General features: G+C 51.3%; 1 protein-coding gene across 3 annotated transcripts in view; it reads right to left on the reverse strand.

The window, feature by feature from the left end:
- The window catches only part of TBX5 (T-box transcription factor 5), a 126,002-nt gene that overhangs the window by 44,991 nt on the left and 61,873 nt on the right, over positions 1-19,138 (reverse strand). The window contains exon 2 of one of the 3 annotated variants that reach the window (XM_083803447.1): positions 6,105-6,242. The exons of the other annotated variants lie outside the window; for them this stretch is intronic. The gene's annotated coding sequence lies outside the window, so the exon portion shown is untranslated. The remainder of the gene's footprint in view (positions 1-6,104; positions 6,243-19,138) is intronic. 3 annotated transcript variants of the gene reach the window in all.

Consider the following 19,138-nt stretch of genomic DNA (forward strand, 5'->3'; position numbering starts at 1 on the left):
GTTTCTCTCTGTTCTCTTGTGCATCTTGCCGATTAAAGGCCTCGAGACCCCGTGTTGGCGCCAAGTGGCATGTTATTAATCAGTTATCCGTAGGTTCAGTCCACATAAGAGAGAAATTTAATCACCAGAAACCAGACCCGACATAAAAGAGAAATCTAAAATCAATTCCCGCCCGCCTCTCCACCCCCCCACCCCCCCCGCCTCCGAAGCGATCCGAACGAGCAGAAGCAATCAAGATCTCGCTCCCTCTCCCTCTTAATTGCACCGGGCGAACCGCAAACTTCTTAGAGCTTTACCCCGAAAAGAGTTTAGGAAAAAGAAAAAAAAAAAAAGGGGATGGGGGGGTGGAACCTAACGACCCGCCACCACAACGCAACAAGCTTGTCCTTGATCTCACTATAAAAACGTGATGGGGGAGAAACAACCCAGGCAGAGCCTTTCATAATGGAAAAAAATATATATATATAAATATAACAACGAAACACACTGCTAAAATGATCTTTGAAGGCTCCCCGGGAGGGGTGCCCCCGCCCCAGGTGCTGGCAGGGGGTTCAGCCCCCCCGGTTCCCCCGGCAGAGGTGAGAAGCGCTGTCCCCTCCTTGTCCCCTCGCTGTCCCCCACCACACGGGCATCAGTGGTCCAAAAATGGGAGGAATCCACCAAAATCCCCCCTCGGGGGCAGGAACAGTGCTGGGGGGCTCTCTCCCCAAAATTCTGTCCTCCCCCCAGCCCCGGAGCTGAGCGCTTCCTTCGGGCGTTCCCCCCACACCAGCACTGCGCCCCTTTTTTCTCCAAGGAATTTTGGGTGGAATTTCCCAGGTTTTGGTTAGGCCGCGTGGTTACGAGAGGAAATTCTTGGCCCTCCGCTGCGTGGGTATCACGGCAGGCGGGGAAGGTGCCCTGCTTTGGGAAGGAAGGGAGAGGAGGTGACAGCGGCGGGGGGGGGGGAGGACCCGAAAAATCAAACGTGGGGACCGCAGCATCCCCTTCTCCTCCTCCAAAATAAATAAATAAATAAATAAAATAACCCGCTTCCCAGGGAAAGCGAAGAGCAGCTGGGCTCGGCGACTTTCCACGCGTGTTTTGCGTGGGAGGCTCGACCCCTACGGCTACCCGGCTTTCCCCCCCGGCTACCGGGCACGGCCCGGGGGGGGGCTGCGCTGGTGAAGGGCATCGGGGGGAGGCCTGGGCGGGGGGGACGGCCGCTCCGGGGCTATATTTGGAAAAGTATTTCCAAGCCCTACCAGCAAATGTGTGCGAAAGGTACGGGCCCGATGGGACAGGCTGCCCCGGGGGCTGCCCCTTCCCCGCGTCCCACCCGCGGCGGGGACGACGTTTATTCCTCGAAAGAGGGTAGGAAAAAAATCCCGTGCAAAGTTTTGCCTGCCCAAATCCGAAGAGAAGCGCTTCTCCCCGGTGTAACCCTCCAGCCCCGATGGCCAAAATTTAGCAAAAGCCCTCCCCGCGACAGTGGGGACCTCCGTGGAGCGGCTCTGAGCTTGCCTATGCCAGTTCTGCCGTAAAAAAAAATAGCAAGGGGCTATTTTCGTGTCGTCCCCCCCTCCCCGACCTCGAGGGGATAAGGGGTGAGGAAGACGCCCCACCTGGGCAGACCCGACTAGGGGATTTTAACCCCAAACCGAATTTATGCCCGCCTTTTCCATCATCTTTTCCCTCCACCGACACTCTCCCCTAAAAAGCCTCGAAAGCAGTCATTTGGCTTTAGACGCCTGACCTTTTTTTCCCCCCCTCCACGCTGTATCTGATCGTTTTCCTCCAGCCCAAATAGACTGGAAACCACAGAGAAAATAATCAAAGTGCAGCATGTTTTCCCACAGTAGGAATGCATGTTAGCACTCTCTCCACGTCTTGATCCTCTGTTTGCGTGTGGGTATTCCTGGGGAGATGCGTGCAGGGCGGATCTCGCCCAGATGCACGATGCCTTTTTTTTTTTTTTTAAACCTCCACCCCCCCCCCCCCCTCCCCGTGCCTGCAGCCAGCCAGCGGCCGGACAGACGGACGGCTGAGAGCCCCTTGGCCTCGGGGTGCCAGCTGCAGGGAGCTGAGAATTTCTATGGAAACAGAAAAAAGGGAAAGAAAAAAAAATGCGTTCATGGTTGGGCACCCAGCCAACAGCTACACATCCGAAGAGGGGTTCTTGGTACGGACCCGCACCCATGGGTGCCCCCCTCCCAGTGGGCTCACGCCCACCCATGGGTGCCCCACGGGATCCCCGGAGCCTTGCCCTAAGCACGCGCGGGCTCAGCCGGAGCGTGATGCTTGAGGGGGAATGGAAAAATAAAAGGGAAAAGGATGGGGGATGCCCTCCGTGCCGGGACCCGAGCCCACGCGTGCCCGGGCACCTCTGCGAGGGGAGGAAGAGGAGGGGAAGAAGGCTCTCTGGGGAGAACAAAACGGTTTTGCAACCCCCCCAAGCCCGTCTGTAACCCCTCCTCTCCCCACCCTCCCGCAGCTGCGTGGCGTAGGTAGCTCCAGATAAGTGAAAGTGGTATTTTTATAGGCTGATAAAAGAGACTTATCTCGGCTTGCCCGAATCTGACAAAGATTCCCTAATTGGGCATTTGCCCACACCAGCTTCCCCAGCCCGGGGCTTGGCTATTTTCAGCCCTCGAAGGGGGTGTCAGGGCCCTGGCCCCCCCATTTCCAGCCCCATCTCGGAGTTTCCCAGCCCGACGACCCCCGCAGAAATCCCACCTCAGGGCTGCCCCAGCACCCTGTGTCCTGGCAGAAGGAGACTGTAAACTGCCTAAGGGGGCTCCCTGTGACACCTGATTTGTTTCATCAGCTGTAACACTAAATAAATTAATTAAAAAATCACAAAGAAAGGAAATGAATGGGCTAAAGCTCTCTTATGTATAGGTGGGGATGTGCTGTTTTGCACGACTCTGCCTCCTCCGGCCCACTGGGTGCAGAATTTAAATAGAAATTTAAAAAAAAAACATGAATTTAAATAGAAATATAAATGTAAATATGAATTGAATCTCCATTTGCATCCCCAGGCCCACCATAGGGCTCGGCAGCCACTACCCAGCCCTGAGAGGCATTGCCAGACCTGGCTCCCCTGCTCACATCAGCTCCACTTTTCTCCTCCCATGCTTTTCAATCACCAGGCTACCAAAAAACCCAAAGTACAGAGAAAACACCCTCAATCCTAAACACTCAGACCTTGCAGCCAACTCACATCACAAGCCTCGAAGTGAGCCGGGAAGTCACCCGCTAAACTTATTTCTCATTTTCCTTCCTTTTTTTTTTTTTTTTCTTTTTTCTGGGGAAGGGGGAAGGGATGGGGGATTAACGGCCCATCTGACCTACCAGTGGTGTACGCACATGAATCAAGCACAATCAAAGGGCCCAGTGTCAACATTAGCTTGACCCCTATGACTGGCGCGGGACTCAGAGCACAGCAAGGCCTGCTCTGGCCGCAGCAGCAGGAACCTTCCCTGGGTTATTAATGCCTGCCAAGGTCTCTGCCCAGCCGGCTGGGTTGGGGTTACAGCCACACAGGGTGCGGGGAAGCACCAGGGGCTGCCCTGGATAGACCAACTCCAGCAACACCAGCAGGATGACCCCACTCGGCGGAGCCCGAACGCATCTCACCGCATCAAACTGTCCTCTTGGAATCACAGAGAAGAGGAAATTGGGTGGGTTTGGTTTCTTGGTTTCTATTTTTTTCATCAGGAAGTACAGAGAACTGTATGTTCACTCTTTTTGTCGCTCTGTTTCTCATGTGTGCTTTCCCTGCGGTGGTTTGGAAGAAGATGATGATGCTCAGGTTCCCCTTGGCCACTCTGTGGCTGGGAGCAATCCAAACACCATGGAAACAGGCAAGGGTCTGGTCCCAGGGACTGGGGACCCACAGCGAGATCCAGATCCAGCCTTGAGGCTCAGCAGGTGCTGAACATGGAGGAACTGAACCCTTCTAAAGTCCAGACAAATACCCCAAAGCCAAACCAGCTTTCATGGGTCTTCATAATAATGGGTGGCATTTGAGCATGTCCTTTAACACTTTTTCTCACAGAGAGGAATGAAGAGCGCATCACTTCCAAAATCAAGTCCCCAGCAGCAGAGCAGTTTGATTCTGATGTGACAATTTCAGAAAATAGCCCACGATCCCTCTTCTCCCTCAATTTTCCCCACACCCAAGAGGAGCGCACTAATTAATAAGAGATCACCAGCAGGGAAACTGTGTGGTGGCTGCTCTGCAGGAGCAGGCTCTGGAGGGGATGTGCACAGTCCTGTCAAAGTTTCAAGTTCACCCTCCATGTAAATGTCACGTTTAATGGGAATAGTGCGATCTCCTCTTCTCCTCACCCAGTCCAACCCGGGCTATTTTTATTTCTTTCATGCTTGCTTGTACTTAACACTGACTTTTGCTTTTAACCTCTTCTTTCCAAATACACACGCACACACATATATAATCCTCCTATTAAAAATATTGATGTCAACACCCAGCAACACTTGTCTCTTTGACTGTAATGGCTTAGCTGTCATTAAATCTTGTCATTTTTGGCTTTGCCATGAAAACTGGCTGGGCAAGGGAAGAGCTGGTGGGATCTAGGCAGGGCAATGTGGGCTGGGAGGGCTGGCACACCTTCTCCTGCCGCAGCTCTGAGCAGAATGGTGCTGCTCCTGGTTCTCAGCAGGCATGAGAAGGGAGCCTGAAGCAAGGCTCCCATCTAAGCCAAGCTGCCAGGAAGCTCAGCCTGCTCAGCAGCCAGCCTGAGCATCCTGACAGTGAATTCAGAGGGAAGCTGGCCCTGGATGCCAACCGCGAGCAGACTGGGGGCCAGGAGGAGCCGTGAAGTTGTGTCTCATCTTGAACTCATCTCCTGTCTCAGAGAATCACCACCAGGCAGCCAGGCACGTTGAAAGCACCACTGCTGCTCACAGCACTGCCTCTGCCAGCAGATTTTGGAGGAGAAGCATGCTGCTGGACCACAAACCACAGCCCTGCCCAGGCTGCCTGCGAGCCACCATCCTGGGGGCAAAGCTGAAACAGGATGAAGCAGGGAAGATGTTCACTGGGGCTGCATCCTCACCCTATGGGAGTCCCCAGCTTTTTGTCCCACGGCTGCGCCAGGGAGTGCTCGCAGCACCTGAGGCACTGGAAATATCAGCCCCCTGCACACATTGCCAACATCACAATACAATCAATAGTTAGGTGTCCACTTCAATACCAGTGGGTTGCAAATACCTACAGCCCTGATGGCTTTCCATAACCCCGAGCATAAGAGCTGTGGCTTGTCCCGTTGGGTAGCTCCTGAGTTGGTCTGGTGGTGTCTGTGCAGTCTCTAGTGCATAAGTGTCCTTATTACACCCAGGGCCAGCACACGTCCCATGCTCGCAGGTGGTCCCAGAGCGGTTCCCTGGTGAGCTCTGGGCACAGGCTGGTCATGTCAGCACTGATCCCCACATCTGGTAAGGGCAGTTGTGCCTAAGACACCAGTCAGGAGCTCGGAAAGTCCAAGGCCAATGGCTCTGTCCAATTTTGGGCCATGCTTTGAAGAATGGTGGTCCCATTCATAAAATGGTGGCTTAGGAGCTAAGAGATTAAGGGAGCATCTGCCCGTGCCTTCCCAGCACCGGTCTTGACTCTATCTAGAACATATAGCTGGCTATATTAGTAAATGCTGGATACTCAGTAGCCCTTTAATTTGGGTAAGCCTTCCTAGGAAATGCTTTAAAATCTGTATGCTTCTACAGACGTGGTTAAACTGCAGCCTAGATAGCTCTCGCTGCAATTACTGCCATAACCAAGAGTGGAAAGTCAAATCACAGAGAAGAAAAAAAGAGGAACTGGGTTGGGACTGCAGGAAACAGAAGCAAATTTGCCTTAAGAACAGGTCCTTCAGTATCCCTAAGTTAGATTTAAGTGGCACTTAAGACTTTTACAAGCCCTGTGCATCGCAGAAAATTTTGTGGGAGGCAGAGAGGAGCTGCACTCTGCAGAATCCACCACTGCAGATGTACCAACACCAAGCAGGGTTCCTCAGGCCAGGACCTCGAGTAAACCCTCCATAAAGCTTTGTCATCCTTTCAAAAGGCTGAGATTGATTGTAAGCCATAAATCCAGTATACCCTACCTGTCAGGGGACCCTGGCGAGAGAAAAAAGCAGCTCCAGCTGAGCAATGCCTCTTCCCCCGAGCTAGCTGGGGTACCTGCAGAGGGGCCTCCAGCCAGGTTGTGGTGGGATGGAGCCACCTTACTCATTGCAGCATTTCTGCAGGAAAAAAAAAATAAAATAGCCTTTCAATTTCTACTTCTACGGGAAGTCCTTAGTGCACATTTGGCGCAGTTTACAGGATGATGATGACAATGTGTTTCTCCTAAATAAAATCCATTTTTAAAGAGTACATGTGCAATTACTTTGGGTTTTGGCCTGTATTCAGGAAAGAATTTCCCCTCGGGTCAGATTTGGCAGGGGCTGGTAAGGTTTTCTTGCTTTCCTCTGTAGGGTGGGCCATGGTCCACTTCCTAAGATCATCTGGACATTTTCACCTAACAATTTCCCTGCTACTGCCGGGACCTGGGACACTGGCAATGCCCTTGATCTCTCCTGCATGTTAGAGTTTTTGTGGCTTTTGGTCTTTTGTACTAAGGGTCTTAAATTTGTTATAGGGTGTTGGGAAGTGTTTTATGGCCTGCAGCGTATGCAGTGGATGTTCTGGAGACCCTTCTGGATTAAGCGGCTATTACATGGTCACCTGTAATTGTGAGCGCCTGTGCTTGGTGATGCAGGTGGTCCTTCCCCGTGCTGTCACCCCTCCCTTACCTTCCAGTAGCAGGGCTCTGACATCAAACTACGAGGGAACTGCGCATGCAGCGAAGTCACGTGTGACACCTCTCCTCTCTTTTATTTGAAGTGGGATGCTTATAAACCAAGGTGATGGGGGATATTAGGATAATAAACAAGGTTGAAGCCCTGGGACTGGGAAATTACAAAACCTGGGCTCCGCTCCTGTCTTGCTACTGGCTGGCTGCATGGGACCCTTCCCTCCTTCACCCTCCCTTGGCTAGGCATTTAGCCTGCTCTGGTTACACCGAGATCCCTCTGAAATCAAGAGAGAGACTGGGGAGGGTGTTTTGTCCAGTCCTAAGACACCTCCTAAAGCAGTAGGGTTGACTTGCCCCTACCCAACCACTGAGAGCACAGAGAGCCTAGACAATCAGCTTAAACTTTCTGATTTTTAGATGTCTTAGCCCTGATGAATGCACATGATGAGCTTAGCACTGTGGTTCTGACCTTGGATGGGTCTCCACAACTCCTGCAGAGCAGGTGACCAGGACAGATTCATCCCTATTTAGTGCCAGACCTTCGAAACCAAGCACTGCATCAAGTGGTACAGCCTGATGCTTCCTGCTGGGTGACATGGGTACAGATTTCTGTACTCAGTTCATTCCTGGTTACATCATTAATTCATCATCCATGCAGCAACACCCTAGTGCAGAGGGTAGGACGGGTGCTGCTACGGCACCGGTAGTGTCCAGTAATGGAAGGAGACACAAGACAGACAGACATCCTGCACGGGAAACCGGTCTGAAACCACTAAGTTTAAGCCCAGGCAAAAAATGCCTATGGATCAGGACTACTTTATGGATGAGGCTTCGTCCTGAAGCTCACACCTGCCTGATCTGGGTGCTTCTCGTGACAGCAGTGCTGCTGATAGCACACCACGCTCCTCAGAGCCCTATTCTTGCTCACAGACAGCACCGGCATTGTCTCCAGAAACACAAAATACCCAAAGGACCGAGCTGCTGTGGCTTCCTTGGGATCCAGGGGGTCTGTGCACAAGCCCTTGGCCATATCCCGAGTTTTGCTTGTGCAGACACACTCTGCACAGCCAGGAAATCTGGTCCGAAATGAGCAACAGAACCCCACTCCCAGCTCCAATGTGCAGCGCAGATATATTTCCCCCTAATCCTCCAAAGAGAAAAACAAACAAGCGCACCAATGCCAAAACATTAACTACACCCCAAATTACTCAGACTACTGCTAATTAGTATAAATTTACAGCAGCTGCACTACTGGAAGTGAGCTCAGCCTTTAGCCCTGGAAATTACTAGGGAGTATAATTTTTTACATTTTTTTTCTGAACTTATAGAAATCTACAGGAATGTTCCAGTATACTAACTAACTTCATCAGCATTTCTAAGCCTTCTTTATTCTGTGCATACTGGGGTAACCATGAAGTTTGCAGGCATGAAATCCACAAATGCATTCACTCTCAAAGACTCCTGTACACAGCAAGTTTAGCGACGTATGTCCGGAGAACCACATAGGAGAGGGTGGGGAGCTCCCTGGCCTGATTTCTTACACCTCGTTCATCAGCTCGTAGTGATCAGCACAGATCAATGCTGAAGGCCTTGGAGGTGTTCGTCGTGTTTGGATTTCATTTCTCCTTTTCCTTGCGGAATTACTGAGCAGTGATTTTCTGCGTGTGCTACGAAGGCTGGGTCTCAGCAGAATACGATGCAATGCGTTTTCTCGAGCTTGTCCTGCCAGATCTGTTTGTCACTGCTCTTCAGAAAGGTGGGAAGGTGTTCTGGGTAATGCTAGCCTGGAGTGGGGCCTTCCACCTGCCTGTGCACATACACATCTCAGCGAGAGAACTTCTACAGTAAGTAAAATACAACCATGAACCTCACTGACCAGCAGATTATTCTCCTATCTTGTGTCACCAACCACTCCAAGCTAGCAGACTTTCCTCCCTGAGTAATCCTCATATATTTAGATCCCACTTACTGCTCCAAAACCAGAGGTAGGAACACACAAATTTTATTTGTCCTTAAAAAATCGATCCTGGAGTAACAGCAGGTAGGCAGACAGGTAGGCAGACAGACAGACATGATGATAAGCCATACATCTGGCATGCAAGTATCATGGCAGTGGAATTACCATTCCCCAGCCAAGTTTCACGCTTTGGGGAGTTGTTTTGACATGCTGTCAATGCAGCACCAGAATAACCTGATTTATTTCCCTTGTTCTCTTTGAAAAAGTCTATTTGGTGCCATTTATTTTGCACTCACTTACTTGCCATCCTATCAGGAGGTGGGAGGTCAGGGGGGTCACTCCTAAGAGAGTATCATGTTCTGTACAGAATAGAGAAAACGCTCTACATTAGTGGGAAGGGAAGAATTCATGTTGGGGCCTCCTTTCAGCCTCTGCTCTCCCACAGCGGGCTCGTATACCTCTTCCCTTCCCACATCCTCGCTCTTCCTTTCAAATGGAAAAGCCAGGACCACTTTTGCTGCTATCCCACCAGCAGCAGTCCCCCCTGCCTCAAATAGCCTGCTTCAGTTTTGCTTCATTTGCGCCTCCTCTGATCCTTGGCTGGGAATTCTCAGGGTTCCCATCTCCATCCATCCTCCCTGTTTCACACAATAAAATCCTCTAGGCTTTTCTGCCTTCACATATAAAACCCATGTCACGTCCCAAGTGGCCGTAAGAGGAACTGAAGCCACAGCGGCAAACAGAAGAGGGACACATTGCTCATTTTGAGAGGGATCATTACAACAGGCCAAGCCACTTTTAGGCAGAAAGGATACAATGCCTACCTGTATTAGCCTATACACACTTGCAAAAAAGTACCCGTGCCTAGTTCACACATCGGCTGTACTCCAAGACAGCAAACCTCACGCACACAGTCGTGACAACAGAGCTGCTGCTGTGGCACAGCGAACCCAAAAACCACAGCAGCAGAAAGTGGGCTTGGTGCGATTGCTGCAAAGGCAGACAGGCGAGAGAGAAACCACGAATGGCTACGTGACCTTTTTCTTCTTCTGGAACGTGACACAGATGGGCAAAGCTGGCGCAGGAGTGGAAACAAGAAGTCAGAGGCTGATAGATGCAGCAGGAGGAGCAGCCCGCTGAAGCGGAGAGCCCAGGCAACAATCCAAGCCACTTGACTCCCACAGCAGAAGCTCAGACCTGCTCAGTAGCAAGGCAGGATCTCCCTCCCACTAAATATCGCCTGTTTTATCATCGCCTCCTGCACACAGCTAGCCCCGTGCACTCTTTACTCACTGTTACATCAGTCAGGACTATTGCCTACACTTCCTATGAGTGCGGCTACAGCTCTAGCAGGACAATTTTACCCAGCGACTCTTCACCTAGCACCTTTGCTTTGTTTAGTTCATTAATTGAGGAACATCTAAGCTCGGTACTAGGGGGTGACTGGCCTGGGCATTAGATCATGGAATAACACGAGCTCCATGTGCAGCTGAGAGCCAGCACTTGACACCTGCCTTCTTCCATCTCCGCAGCCCGGTACTTCTGCTCTCGCAGCCTCCAGGCCTCCGTTCCGTTAATCACCCTCACACTTGATAGCTACTGCCTGGCCAGCTGTCCTAATGTTTCCAAACACATGAACCCACTCCCCTGGTCCTCTGCATCGAGGAATGAGCATTGCACTCGCCACGTTGTGCGTGTCTTGGAAATCAGCGGAGCACTGGAAGAATTATGTACAGCTGAGATAAGCGCAGAGGCAAAGCACTGACATTTATGCAAATATCTCCTTTGCCTAGGCTGAGCCAGCAGAGGAAAAGGCAACCTAGTCGTCTCCAAAAAAACATTTTAAAAATGAGGAAAAGAGCCAATGTTCAAGAATCAAAAACAAATATCAATAGGAATAATAAGAGCACCCCAGAAGTAGTCATATGGTCAGGGATTGGGAAAGTAAAAATAGCCACAAAGTCCAAGGGAAAAGGGGGAGATATTCCAGCATGCACACTGCAGAATTCCCCCTGGAAATGCAGACGGGTTTGCTTCATTTCCTCTTAAGCTTTTGCTGAAATATCAAGCAGCACAAAAGACCCCTATTTGCTCTGAGAATACAACTGTTGAGTGCATAAGCTCTCTCCACATCACGTTAGGCACATTTCCATTCAGCAACCAGCCTTTTTCGACTCCCCTTCCTATTTCAAAAAAAGAGAGAAATCTGAACTGAGGAGCTGGTTTTGACAGTCCTTTATTTGCAAATCTGCTTGTCTTTCAAAGGCATTTTAGCTAGGAAACCGCACCAAATGAGAACACGAAGCTCTCACCAATTCTTCCATCTGCCTAGAGCAAGACTTCCCCAGAGGAGGAACTGAGCTTGTCAGGGAGTCACTCTCCCCCTGCTCCCCACTGACCTGCCCTCTTCTCCCTTTCCCACTATCCAGCCTGAGCTCTTCCACATCCTTGTTATTTAAAATCCAGCTGTCTGTCCTACCCAGACCTGTCTCCTCTTCCACTCCCAGAGCTGCGTAAGGACCATTTCCTATTCTACGCGTTCCCCTTAAACAACTGTAGTAGAAAATCCAAGTTAGGAGGAACCCAAAGTAGCTGAAAACCAAGAAGGAGGAAGAAAAGCAGATGAGCTTTTAGGTGGGCTTTCAGGCCACGAGTCGAGAGCCACACCTGATGGCCACTGCCGTGAATCAAGGAAGGGCTGAGGGGGTGGCGGGCACCAATTCAGACCCAGGAGCAGCGGTGGATGACAGCTATGTGGTGCTTAAAAAACACCAGGCTGCTGGAGATCCCCAAACTGAATGAATACCTGAATGCACTCACTAATTAATATTTTATTACCATGTTTTAGTTGCCTCAAAGGCTTTGGGAGCACGCGAAGGGATTAGTAAACAATGTTTTCCTTTGTTAACCTTTCTGTCTGCTTTACGCTGCTCTGCCAAGATCCGACATTCTCCAAAACAAACAGAACATAATGAAAAAATACAGACCTCATCAGCCCCGTGAGATATTGAAACAGGAGTGGTGTAAAAAGACTCAATCGCGTTAAGCATTTGATGGATACAGGAGAACATCTCCAGCCTTCTCACTGCAGGATCTTTTACGAGCAATCAATATTGTAGGACTAAGGGAGTTGCAAGACCCTACAGGTGTGATTTTGTTTGATTTTCTGGGGCTCAGAGGGTATTCTGTGCTTCTTCAGCATGGCAGGGCTGGTAAAGCTCTCAGGGGAACATCAGTGTAACGTAGCTAGCACTGCTACAACTATTTACCTTGGACCATGGGGGATCCATGGAGGACGTCCCAGTAGCCTGAGCAGGGCTGCCTGCCTTGCTACCTGGTTTTAATCCTCACTGCCCTATGCCAAGCTGTGTAATCCTAGGCAGCTAAAACGCCACAGCCCACTTTCCTAATGGGTTTCTGTGAAAGCAAATACCGTTATATGGACAGCTCAGGCATGGAATAAGGCAGTGCTCATGGCAGAGAAGTTGTATTCAAGACAACCTTCCCATGAAATCGTGGGTCTGCGGAGAAGCAGTGACAAGGATGGTCCAAAGGGCAACAGCACAGGCAGCTCCTGCGATGAGAAGGGACCCATAGAAAGTTTTTCTGTTTCAGGATGACAACAGCTTTGTGCAGCTAGGGCAGCACAAAGGCCACTGCACTCGGGGCTAATTTTCTCCCCCTAATTCTGTATTGCTACAGCAGCCCCATTTCTTGCCAGTTTGCAGAGCGAGATGGAGCCTCAGTGCCCAAACCCCGAGGTCCTGCTGAGAGCTTTCTCCTGCCGCCAAAAGTCCCTTCATCATCCTTAAAACTAACATAGAAGCGGCCGAGGTTAATATCAGAGAAGCCAAACTATAAACTGAGAATTATGCTTTAGCCTAAATAAATCATCGCCTGTGAGGCTGGGTGGGGAGAGGAGGAGGAAAGGCTCTGGGATCAGGGAGCACCGGGACCCCCCTGGGGGCTGGCAGAGAGGGATGCAGGATGGCAGCACCAGGGATGTACACCCGGAGGCCTCATCCTGCTTGCTGGGAGAAACCTCCCCAGTGCAGCCCTGCTTTGGGGACTCAGCTCCCTTACGGAGAGCCTCCCCCCCCACCCCAGGGCCGCTTCCTCTCTCCCTGCGGGAAATGCCCCTCTAATGATTCCCCTGCTCTGCATTTTGTCAGGCTGGCTGACTTCAAGCCATCCTGCATCTGTTTCGCCTAGAGAGCCACGCTCGCCTACATTTTAATAAACCCTATAATTTACACGTTTCCCTCATACCCTGTAATTTCACCACCCCGAGACGCAGCGAAGGGAGAAAGCACAGAGCTGGGAGTGCTCGTGGAAAGAGCTGCCAGAGAATCAGAAATAAGTAGAGGGCTTAAATCTGCAGCAGTAAAATAATCCAGGGGAGGGAGCCAACAATGACTGAAAAATAAACATCTCCCCCTGCACAGCCCGCAGCCAGCCCCGCTCCTCGCAGCCGCCTCTGCCAAGAGATCGGGTGCACTGGGAAACGCGCCGGGGGACTCCGGGAAAAAAAAAATTGCCGTGGGTTATATGGACCCTTTTTATAAGGCAACTGTTAGCGGTAACTAAGTTTAAATTTATATGTTCAATAAAGTCTCTTTTTTTCTTTTTTTTTTTTTTTTTTTTTCTTTCTCTCCCCCCCCCCACAAGTGCCAGAACCACTCGAGGAAGCCGACACACGCTTCCCATTTGAAAATGTGTTATTTGACCATTTTTATTCTCTGCTTTTGTTCTCGGGGCAGCAGCCCCTCCAAATGTGAGGGGGGGGTATTTCTGCACTGAGATCAAAGGGGCCCTATGTATACACACACTCTCACAAATTATGTATTTGTGATCAAGTAACGCAGCATCAGGAAAAGCTAGGCGGGCATGTGGGAGAGCGAGATATTTACACAGGCCTGGCCAGAGGCAGAGGCATTATTTTAAGTGTTTCTCGCCAGTGCCAAGTCATCTGTTCACATATATGTGTGCGCGCGTAAAGATGATCGAGAGACCATCTCGCCAGAGCCAGGAAATTCAGCATTAAACCCCCAATTCCCCAACACTTCCTGCGTGGCCAGGACTCCTGCCATGCTCCAAACCCGCGTGTCCCCCTCTCCGCTCATGGCTGGACACACACCGGCCCCACTTGCTTCCCCAAAAGTAGCTTTATAGTCCACATAAAGGAATATATATATTTCCCCTATAAAGTCACGGCTTAACCAGAGGATTTCAGGGTTTTCAACATCAGAGGGAGATAAAAAAAAAAAAAGGAAAAAAAGTAAAGAAAAAAAAACTAGGTTGTGCTATGGACTCTATAGATGAGAAATGAAATACTGCCTCTCGAGTTTGGGCCAAGAACGGTAAAAAGCAGAGGACGAGGAGTGAGGATGAGGCCAGAGCTGCTGCGTATCCCTGGGGGTGGCCAGGCAGGGGGGGCCATCCCGAGGCACCCCAGGGCAGACCCCGTGGGAAGCCGGCAAGCTCCAAGGCATCGGAAAGAGGAGCAAGAGAGAAGCCAAGTCTGGCAGCGTGTTTACGATGTAAAATCCCGATAAAACTTACGCTGAAAATATTTCCAACCCAAGGAGGGCTTGGGAAGGGAGCTCAAATGGACTCGAAATGTCCTTTGCAGGCAGGCGGCTGCAGGATGGTCGGAGGAGGGGGGATAAATGTCCTCGGGGGGGGGGGGGTTCTGAAGCTGAAAAAGCCTCTCCTCTGCGCCAGCACCAAGCCGAGGAGGTGCAGGCAGCGTGCAGCGGCTCCAAAATAGCGCGCAAGCCGCGGCGCAGCGCCCCGGAGCTTGGCGCAAGGCAGGGAAACGGGGAGACCCCCCCCAACCCCCCCACGGGGAGGAAGCCCCCAGGGCGAGGAAGGGGGCTGCGACCCACAGCGGTCCCGTGCGCCCCCTTTCTCTGCCCCAAAGCGCCCCCAGCAGCGCGGAGCATCCCCAGCGACACCGCGCACCCAGCCCCAGCCGGCTGCGGGGCTTCTCCCCCCACCCGCTCCTTCCCCTCAATCTGCATTATTATTAGCAGTATTTTATCCTAGGAAAAACAAACGTCTCCCTCCTTTCCCATCACACGCCGGGGGGGTAGGGGGTGGCAGGCCCAGATAACAAAGCAGCTGGTGTGGAACGAAGTTGTAAGGAAATAATTGATATGTAATAAGGCTGAGTGAATCTATCCCAAAGAAAATATTGCGTAAGCGGTTATGATTAAACATGCCCGGGCGAAAGGCGCTCTCATAAAGGAGTAATGGAGCTAAGGAAACAAATGATCATTGGGAATGTTAAACACAGAGGGGCATTTCATCACACAAACATAAATTCAGCTTGAAAGAGACTTAGGAAAAAAAAAAAAAACACACCACCACTACCACCACCCCTTTACCCTCAGGTTGTGCGATGGACGCTGTTTGACGGTGCTGGGAGCTGCGGGCGACCCCGCTGGCCGAGGAGGGCCCGATCCTGCCCCTCGTTTTTAGACCTGGCACAAATGCGATTTTTCCACCCCACGAAGGGATTTTGTCCTGCTCCACGAAGGGGTGCCCTCACCCGAGCAGCGCGCCTCCTTCCCCTCTTCTATCGCAAATCCAGGCCCTTACTGAATTTTTGTTAACGAGCAAAAATAATAGAGACCGAGATTATCTCCCATAAACGAAAAATAGAGCAACCAAACGGGCAGGCCCTCCCTTCCTTTTCACCTCGCTCCCCTCTCCCGGACAAATCCCAGCTCCGGCGGCACGGAGCGCATCCGCCCGGTGGGAAATCTGCGCTCTTTATTCCTAAATCTCCGCTTGAATTGTTTCTAGCTGGCGGCTTTACAGGCGGCAACGTGCTCCTGGCTGAAGCCCTGGCACTCGGACACAAGAGCCCGAGCTCGGAAATTCGTTCGGAGAGAAATAATTTGGTGTGGGGAGGTTTGAGCTGGGGGGAAAGTGCCCAAGCACAGCCGGGGACCATTCCTCCGACACTACCGCACCTGGTTGCATACCCTGGCGGGGTGCGGGAGAGTTATCGGGCATTTCCACCCGTGCTGTTATCAGCCCAAAGCAGAGCAGTTTCCCCCCTCCAGCCCCAAAACGGGCACCCGCTCGGGGCTGCGGGACCGGTCCTGCGCGCCCGGCCCCGGCTGTTCTCGGGAGCGCGGCTCCGTTTGAATCAAAAAAAAAAAAAAAGACTAGAAAAAAGGGGGGGAGGAAGGAGAAAGAAGGGAGATATTTGTGTAACAACTTGAAATAATTTACCCCAGAAAAAGGAAATCTGGGCAAGAGTTTATCAGGCAGTTCCCTTTGCCAGCATGTTTAAAATGTATAAGTAATTTTAAAGTGTGTCTTCACTTAATATATTTTCCCCTTTCTCCTTCAGATGACAAGGAAGACCAGTGATTGCAAGATGTCTACAGATAGCGCCCTTTAAGAGTTTCCACATTGTATGGTTAGGGGAAAAAAATGTGTTTGTGGTTCCTACGTCCCTCCCGACAACTTTCTTATACTCGTCTCGTTTTATGGCTCCTATTGTTCAGGCTGCGCACGGCGTCTTTTCCATTTCACTCGTGTCCCCCCCCTTCAAATCGGGACCCCTTTGGGGGGGGGGGAATTCTGGGGTGTCCGCTTGTGTCTAATGGGAGAGAAAAGGATTTCCTTTACAAACACGTTAAAGCAGAGCAAAAAAATAAAAATCCCCCAAATCCATGTCCAAAGCGACTCCCAGCAGCTCGAGCTCTACGGGCAGTTTGGGTTTGGATTTGATGAAATATTTCGGGGGCTGTTTGGGGGGAGCTTTAGAGAAAAATCACCGAAGCCTTGTTTTGCTGGAAAATAAAGCAGTTTACAGGCAATATTAGCGAGGGCCCCATTTTCTTCACAGACGTGAAGCCGGGCTGCGAAGGGATAGAGCTGCAGTGGCCTCGATGCGAAAAAACATTATCGGGCTTGCTACGAACTCAAGTGATAAATTACAACGGCTTCATCACACAAGAAAAAGCAAATTTTTTTTCTTTATGAAATAAAAAAACAACGGGATTTCTCTGTTTTCGACACAGAAAGCACTTCTCTTTTTCTTTCCCCATAATTTAAAACACGAACGCCTCCCGCGCCGCATTGCACTTGCCGGAGAAAACACGACGGTGTGATGGGCTGAGGAGCTTTTGCAGGACTTTTACAGGGCGGAGGGAAGATGTTTCTTTGCAGATTTCCTCCAAAAGCCTTGCTAGCTCTGAGGTAACCCGCTCACACCACCCTGCGCTCGCATTGAAGCCGGGAAGTCACCCAGAGAGCTGCAGGAGGAAAGGGGCTGGTTCCTTCCCTCGGCTTCAGGGTGAATATTAAAGCGTCCCGACAAATTATCTTAGGTTTCTGGGGATGGAGCAGCCTCGTAGGGCGCTGGTAGAAAAATTGTCCTCGGCTCCAGAAAGGCACGGCTCCCCTGGAGCTCGCAGCAGTTACAGCGAGGAGTCTGTGCACAAACACCTCCAGCGGGGGCAGGCAGGAGAAAGCGAAGCCCCAAATAATTGTGCGAGGAGATGCGTGTGCCCACGGGCTTCCCAGGGCATCCAAAGCAACCTCTGAAAACAGCTGCAGGATCGGGCTCATGATTTGCGAGATATTTGGTTAATTTTGTTGGGTTTAGGAGGATATCCTATATAGTTTTTTGCTGGGTATCATTTAGGATCCCGAATCCAGTTTATCCTGACATCGAAGACAAAAGCCATAAGATGCTTGCATTTTAGGCGCATTCAAAACCCCGATTTAAAACCAGCCCCGAACCCCTCGGCGTGCCAGGGTCTCTACTATCGCGTTTCTATCCCGACATTAATTCCCCAGCCACCGTTTTTGCTGCAAATCCGCCCAGCGAAAGGCACAATTTTCCCCCTACAACGATCCGCCTCAGCCCTACCCACTGCTTTAGGGATTCACGAATCCTCGGACGGGCAGGGATGCACCTCCGAGCTTTGGGGCGACGCGAAATCGATCAAAACGGGATTATTCCAGCAAACAATACTTTTCCTAAAACTGGGTGAAAATGCCCCATATTCGCAGTCCCTGCCTGCGGACCCCGCTCTCTCCCAGCGGTAACCGAGCAGCCGTGCCGGGCTTTATGTGAATAACGGTTTTCATTATTTTCGAGGTGGGAGAGAGGCGGAAAGAGGAAAAATGTATATTTTTGCTGAGCTACTTTTTGGACACGAGCAAACGCGGAGTTGCAGCAGAGCCCTGCCAGGGTCGGGGGCGGCTCGGGAGCAGCTCGGCCACGTTCCTCCCCCCACGGTTGTAGGGCTGGGAGACCCCCAGGCACCCGGCTGCATTTCCCTGAGCTTTGCCCCATCCCTTGCAGCTGTCGGGAGGGAAAAGCCAGCCCCGCAGCCTTCGTGACAAGCTGCTAATGCGCATCACCCAAAATCGTCTTCGAAAAGAGACCAAAAAAAATTAACAGAGCCAAAACGCCCCAAGTTTTGTGCCATCTATAATCAGGGGGTGCTGGATCCCACCGATGGTGAAGGAAAGGGGAGGCGGGGAAAGTGGGTGGGTTTTTCTTTGATGAATTCCTAAACAATTCCTATTATTACTTTCTTCGCCAACCCAGGGTGAATACGGGGTCCAAATGGCAAGATTTGCGTTTCAAAGAGTAACATGAAATCAAAACACCTGTTATACATTAGCCCTCTCCCACTTCCACCTCCCCTGTAAATGAAATCATTTAAATAAAAAAAGAAAAGGAAAGAGGAAAAAAATGAGAGAATAAGCATATTGTTTTTCTCCCTTGACATATGGGACCAGAGCTGGAGAACCGGGCATCATTTAAGGTGAATACATGAATAATAAGGCATTTGGGAAGCAGCTAGATGGCTTCTACCACTCCATCTTCAAGCGCTTTCACATCCAAACCCTGGCAGAGGCAGCCCCAGCCACTCTGCCCACTACAGACACCCGGAGGGCAGCCACCGCTCTGGGCAGCATCCCCCAAACCCTCCGTGTAGTCCCAAACCTGTAGACAACATCCACACCCATGCACGGGCACCCCCCGCCACAGCCAGCACCTGCCCACTCCATCAGCTCCACCCCACACCCACCCAGTTCCCCCCCACATACCCCCCCTCACCCCACTCGTGTCCAACTCCACAGGGCCAACCCCAGGCGCAGCCCTAAAGCCTGTGGCCAAGGGAACCCCCAGGCAAGGGGGAGCCGGGGGGGGCCCAGGGGAGCCCCTTTACCTTGGTGGCAGGCAGGGTCTCATGGGTGCTGAGGCCTGGCAGCAGGCTGGGCTGGCTACCAGCCCTATTTCCGCTTGTAACTACGAGGAGACCCCAAGCCTCTCCTCGATAAGGTATCACAGTGTCTCTGCAGTCCGCGGTCAGCACCTTAGCTCGGAGCTCAGCGGCACCGCT

This window comes from Anser anser, assembly GCF_964211835.1.
Source record: "Anser anser genome assembly, chromosome: 18".
Taxonomy (NCBI): domain Eukaryota; kingdom Metazoa; phylum Chordata; class Aves; order Anseriformes; family Anatidae; genus Anser; species Anser anser.